Raw genomic sequence first — 6,463 nt, 5'->3', positions numbered from 1 at the left:
TTTCCCTAATTTCAGATCAGTAACTTAGCACAAGAAAAATAAAGGCTTTGTGTCATCCAGGACTTGATTTCTCTGTTGAATCTCTTCTTTGGTTTGGCCTTTTTTTTTTTTTTTTTTTTAATGCCCAGTGAAAGCACTCTCCAATTTATAAACTAGAATTCCTTTAATAAAGTTTTCTAGGGAGAAAAATGCAACTCTTCCTGTGATGGTCAGTCTTTGTGTTATTTTGCCAGGTGCATAAGGTAACCTCAGTGTGCAAGACAGAGCTGTACTAACTGGAGAAAGGCTGCTACCAATGCATCTTGCAAAGTCAAGAGCTCTCAGGGATGGACTTGAAGACCACATCAGCTCAAATGGGCTAGATTAAAACAAAAACATATGGGGCTGATGGAGCTTAAGGAACTTTTTTTAAACAAAATTCTGGCATTTTTCGTAACAGTATGTTCTTTTACCTACACCTTTGAATCTGTTTGAAATTGGCAACCCATGCTGAGCGCTAGATTTAATCTATATTCAACTAAGTTGAAATAGTAACCATTTTGTGACAAAGTCAGATCACAGAACTGATCTTTGTGCCAGTTTTAATGCCCTTAGCCCACATCATAATCCAGACACTCAAGGATAGCAGATTAAGAAACTTCAAAAAAATTAAAATAAAAAAAGAAGTTTGTGCTCTTTCAGCTAATGAAGAGAAATTACTATAAAAGCCTGAAACCTGCTAATTCTGAAATCTTGTAAGAAGTAGTAGAAGGTACAGTCAATACTACCTAGGAACTAGAAATAATATTTAAAAAATTGACTTTTAGTGCAATACAGTGTTTTGGTATTTTTCTGTGTAGACATTGCACTGAAGATAGTTTTTAGTTATTAACTATCATGAATATTTCACACGATGGATTTTCCACATTTTTTTACTAACTGTAATTTCTATCCAAAAGCAGCCTGATGCAAATTAAGAATTTAAACAAACAAAATTTAAAAAACAATAAAGTACATTTCTTTTTTCACAATATAGTCTTAATGTCAATATAAATACTAAGAGAAAGTTTTTTATAATTGCTTACACCTATATTTGCTTTCATTCTCTAATTAAAATAAACCTCATTTAGTATAAAGATTACAGTTAGTTTCAAATCAGCAAATGATGAGGATTAACCCTTTTCTAAAAAAAAAACCTAATATGGGACTAAAATTGGCTGAAGTCACTGGTCAGTCTGAGGAAATGACCGCCAAAGGAGATTATTTACTTTAGAGTTGTGTAGTTATTTCAGTTCTCTGTATTTAAGTATATAGATTTGCAGTCCTTGTAGCTGCGAAAAAATATATGTAATTTGATCAGAGATTACCCAGATCTGTAGCTAGTCTAATGCAGAGGTTTGTCAGGGGCAAAGTCCCCTGCTGATCTGAGCAGGGCAGCGGAGATTCCCCTCTCCAGCTTGCCTTGCTGGCAGTAGGCGAGCAGAGGTCCCATGCGCAGCGAGGTGCAGTGGGGCTGCCCCACAAGCTATCCAGCTCCATTGGGTGCTCAGTAACGTGAGGCTCTTCTGTCTCTCTTGCAGTTGTTCCCTGAGACACCTAATTTGCTGCTCTGCCCCTCTGGGAAGAGATGGGGAACCCCCATCGCTGCCACTGCTTTTGGAGAAGCAAGTGCTGTGGTGTAAAAATTAGAACCCGTATCACACTGTGTTAGAGCCGAGATTTGGTTAGTCTAGTCTGGGTCAACACAGTTCCTAACTGCAGTTTAAGTAGCAGACGGAGCTCTTTTAAGTGGATCAGATAGGTTACAGGTTATAACAGTGATTGTCTACTTGGTTGTCTGCTTCATTAGTTCTATACATTTTTGTTAAACCTTCCTTTTGTCCAGTTAAATGTGAAGACGAGACTGGTCAACTGGGATCTAAAGACATGGTGGAATTAATTTGTATGTGCAGGTGCTTTTTTGGATAGGTGATCACTTGACACCAGCATATGTTCTATGGTTGGCTTCTATTGTGTAGTTCTGAGTTTTTAATTTGTGAACATAAAATGTGTATGCTAGCACCCTGAGTCATCTAACCCTTAATGATCCTTCAAGCAAATCCATAGACTACTCTGCAAATCACGGTCAGCGGTTAACTGACCAGTGGAATCAATATCCCTGCAGGGTGTTGACTTTATCTTAAGCCACAGGCTTTGCAAAAGTTGACAGCAAGGGGAAAGAAGGATCTAAAAAAATCTGTAGTGTTGATATTTCAGAAGAGGCATCCTGCCTTGTGTTACTTTTCTGACTAACAGCAACCCCGCCTGAGTCACCACAACTGGTTGTTGTGAAGACTACAATTTAGAGAAATTATGGAAATAATGCAACTCTTTCTGGCAAATTCTTATGTTTGTCACAAAAACCATTTGGCTGAACTAATTGGCTTGATTTAGAATTCAGGTGCTTTCGGCCTTGTAAGTAATACTGATTTGGCTTGAATAGAAGATACTGGAGAAGATAAATCGGTCAATCCTTACTAGCATAACAAGTGATGATCAAATTAAAGACGATGTCTTAAGGCTCCTCTATTTTTCCTCTGTGTGCATATTTAGCACACCAGATGGTCAATGCAGTCATAATAAACTGGTGGGAATATTTAATTAAATGTGTTCCCAGGACATTAAATGTAGGGTATTATTCTTTGGCTGATGATCAGAGTAAATATTTTGTAATAAGGGAGAGTCCTTGTAGAATATTGATGGTAGTACATGAAAATCACATTTGGGAACAGAAATGCGTTCAAAGCAGAACTTTCTTCACAAAATTAAGACATCTTAAATGCTAATTCCTTTTATATGTGTTTTTTGTTTTCCTACCACCAATTCACTATTAGTCATTGCTACCCAATTATTACAAATAGCATGAGAAATTGTTTTAAAATTGATAGTCATAGAATGGAATGAGTCTAAGTTAAAGTCTGTAGCCATTTAATTGGCAATAGTCACGTCTTTACTGACACTGAAGGGCTCAGATGGAACACTGAAAAGCACAGTTAAGAACAACATCTCTGTTAAAGCAGTGATGGTTACCTGGTAGCGAAGGAAGCCTGTTTGCTTTTGTTGGGAGTTAATTCTGCTCCCTCTGTGAAATCTCAGAGGACTGAAAACATCTTTCCATAGTCTGAAAATCCCTCCCCCCCCAAGTATGCAAACGTCCACTAGCCCAGCAGTGATACTCCTCTGTCAGTAACCTAATTATCCTTTCACCCTAACCAGTTTTATAATATCATGACTCCCATAGAGCAGCTTTTCTTTTTTCCCTGTGCAAGTGAGATTGATAGAATGAAAACAAGGATAAACTTAGCCTATGCAAATAGGCTAGTTAATAACTGGAGGGGGGAAGATCAGATAGAAATCTGAAATACATACAATTAGTGGGCAACTGAACTGAGAAGTGAATTACCTTACTGAGTGCATCTACCTTGGAACCGGGCAGGTCGTGCTCTCTAGCCAGGGTTTTCTTTTGAAGAGTCCTCTCACCTTTCAGGCAGAGAACATCATTATCTACAAGAAGGCTGAGAACCTAATTCTGAAGGACACTAAATTTTATGGGGGCGTTAGAAGTAAGTTGTCTTTTCTCTGAACTTCTCCCGACAGTGTGTGGTTTTGAAAGAGTAACAGGACCTGCCATTTGACACTATCCCATTTCACTATGGGAAAAGCAAAAATCTGGGTAGGAAGTGTTGGGATGGATAGCTCGTGCGTCTTGATTTCTAGACACACACATCTATATATTCCCAAATAGAAACATGATTGTCCACACAACTGTGTTAGGCCTGTACTATTGTTAAGTTTGTAGAGTTAAGCACACAAGTCTGGAAGGCCCAGACCTTTAAGGAGTTTAGATATCAAAGGTACCAATTTCTCTGAGAGATGGCATGTAAATAGGCTAGCACAGAATTTTAGTCTGCTCTCTTTGGTTAGACTGGTTTTTGTTAGGACTGTGTCAAACTGCACATATCCAAACTGATTTTTAAGAAAGCTGTTGTGCTAGTGTTAGCTAAACTGACCGACTGCAGAAATAGAATCCTATGAGGTAGAATCTGATTAACAGAAAACTGGGAACTAGCAAATCCCTCCAGAAAGCGGAAGACTCTAAGTATTAGCAGTAAAAGTCCCCCTTTGCAAATTAGCAGTGGAAAAATTGTCTTAGCTATTACTGCACAGGAATAAACAAAGGAAGTTCAAAACTAACAGCAAACCCTTAGTGCTATAGAGCTCCTTTATTTCCTTAGAGATCCTCCCTGCCTTAAAGCTTTCAGATGCATCTAAATTCACAGATGAACACTCAGCGCCAGGGACAATGTGAGAGCGGTTTGTTTCTACAGTTACTGTTAGGTCCAGGATCTTCACTGACATCCATAGTCACTAAAGTAGTGTATGAATTTGCATTTGTAGCTAATTTTAATAATTGTTTTAGAGTTAAAAGTCAAGAGTAAAGAGCTATGGAAGTGTTCTGATTTTACAATTAAATAAAGGGTTTTTTGTGGTGTTTGGTTGTTTGGTTTTTTTGAAGGCCTTTGGAACCACGGACTGTCAAACCCTACTTAAGCAATCAAGCCCAAATGAGTAGATGCCTTTTGAAGGGGTTCAGATGGAAGAACAATGTCTTAAATATACATATGTTTGGTTACAACAGTAAATATTTACTACAGAAATATGGTACCTGGACAGTAAAAAAACAAAGAGGAAGAGAGGCAGTGCAATTTTATGTTTTATTTGAACAACAGGGAAAGTGTTTGAGGAAAGAGGAATCAAACTGGGATTCATAGAAAATTGCCTCCTTCATTTCACTTTTTGTAGGGATCATTAGTCAATTCTTCTGTTGCATTAATGCACTTTCACTGCCCCCTCCTCTGAGCTTTGCCGGCCGATACCAGCTAAAGCTGTCTGATGTAATTCTCACTTTCCTCATGCTGTAACCTTTAACTGTGTGTTTCTCACTATTTAAGTCTGAGGGGTAGAAAATAATCCCTGCTATTAGAAATAGGTTGTGAGCTTTGATTTGGGGTCAGGAGCTGAAGAAGCGTGGAGCAGAAGGACGGCGGTGAAGAGGCCTGGGCTGCTTTGCCACAGGCTTCCTGTGCCACTGAGCAAGTCACTTAATCTCCCTGTACCTGTTTCCCAGACATATGCAGGGACAATAGCTTTTCCTTAGCTTATTGCAGTGTTGTGAGGATAAAGACTTTGAAGGGATTAGGTCCCATAGCTGGAGGCTTTAAAAGCACTTTAGACGGACACAACAAGTTGCTGAAAGCAGCTATGGAAGTCCTAATGTAAACTGTACCAAAGTCACAGTGGTGGCCTGGCATCCTCCTGGTATTTGTATTGTGCATCTCCCTTCCCTAGTCTGACTAACACAAAAAATTTCTCCTATGTAGCTCACACATAGGAACAAAAATGGAAGTATGTGTCAGGCAGCTTCCCAAAACGTTACGCAGTCATCCTTAATGTTCTTTCAGCCAGTGCTGAAATGGAAAACAGTAACGCTGGGTATCTCCAATTTTCTCTTAATTAGAGTTGCAGCTCCCTTTAACCATTAGATCCAAGTGGTAAATTGCTTCCAAAATATCCAGGTGAGATGAGAAATCTCTTAGTCATGATTTTGACCTACCAGTTTCAGGCCCATGAAAGTAACCAGAAGAACTGAGGATGTCTGAGTCAGCTGAGACCATTTTACTGAATCACTAGGACGGTCTCCAAATGTTTCTTCATAGGTGGCTGCACACGTACACAGATCCAGCACCTGCTTTCAATCAGTCGGATTGCTCATGTGCTAACTGAAGCAAAATCTGGCATGGTGGGGGGCGAGGATGTAACAAATGTTATATAAAGAATGACCTAACTGCCAAGGCTCTAAGCGTGTGGTACTGTTGGCCTGAAGTAAGCGTACTCATCACTTTCCCAGAGCGTACCCAGTGCTCTGATATCGCAGAGTGGTTGCCATTAAGAATATTTGCTAGGGATTTGTATCCTTTTTCACCAACAATAATAGAGCTTTGTCCCCCCTTCAAAATTAATTTGACCCGTTCTTGGAAGTGAATATTCTCAGCATCAATGGTAACTTTTTTCCTAAAAAAAAGTACACAAGTCTGATGGCTAAGGGCCCAATGATGGAGCTTTTAGATGGATTTTTGCATTGTTTTCTAGCTCCCAAAAATCATGCCAGGCCATGAGAAATTGGACTTTAAAGTTGTGATGCTTCATGTATTTCAAAAGAAAGCCTCTCTAACATAGTGCTAATGTTTTGCGTAAATTTCTTTGAATAATGCTTCTGAGAAATTATAAGCTGATATAGAATCATAGAATCATTAAGGTTGAAAGAGACCTCTAAGATCATCGAGTCCAACCGTCAACCCAACACCACCATGCCCACTAAACCATGTCCCTCAGCACCTCATCTACCCGTCTTTTAAATACTTCCAGGGATGGTGACTCAACCACT

The 6,463-nt window shown here is 39.2% G+C and overlaps 1 protein-coding gene across 1 annotated transcript in view; it reads left to right on the top strand.

The window, feature by feature from the left end:
* The window catches only part of VAMP2 (vesicle-associated membrane protein 2 (synaptobrevin 2)), a 16,879-nt gene that overhangs the window by 511 nt on the left and 9,905 nt on the right, over nt 1-6,463 (top strand). The gene's annotated exons all lie outside the window — the stretch shown is intronic.

This window comes from Pygoscelis adeliae, unplaced genomic scaffold, assembly GCF_000699105.1.
Source record: "Pygoscelis adeliae isolate BGI_AS28 unplaced genomic scaffold, ASM69910v1 Scaffold155, whole genome shotgun sequence".
Taxonomy (NCBI): domain Eukaryota; kingdom Metazoa; phylum Chordata; class Aves; order Sphenisciformes; family Spheniscidae; genus Pygoscelis; species Pygoscelis adeliae.
The sequence above is the reverse complement of the archived record's forward strand: the minus strand, read 5'-3'. Positions and strand labels throughout refer to the sequence as shown.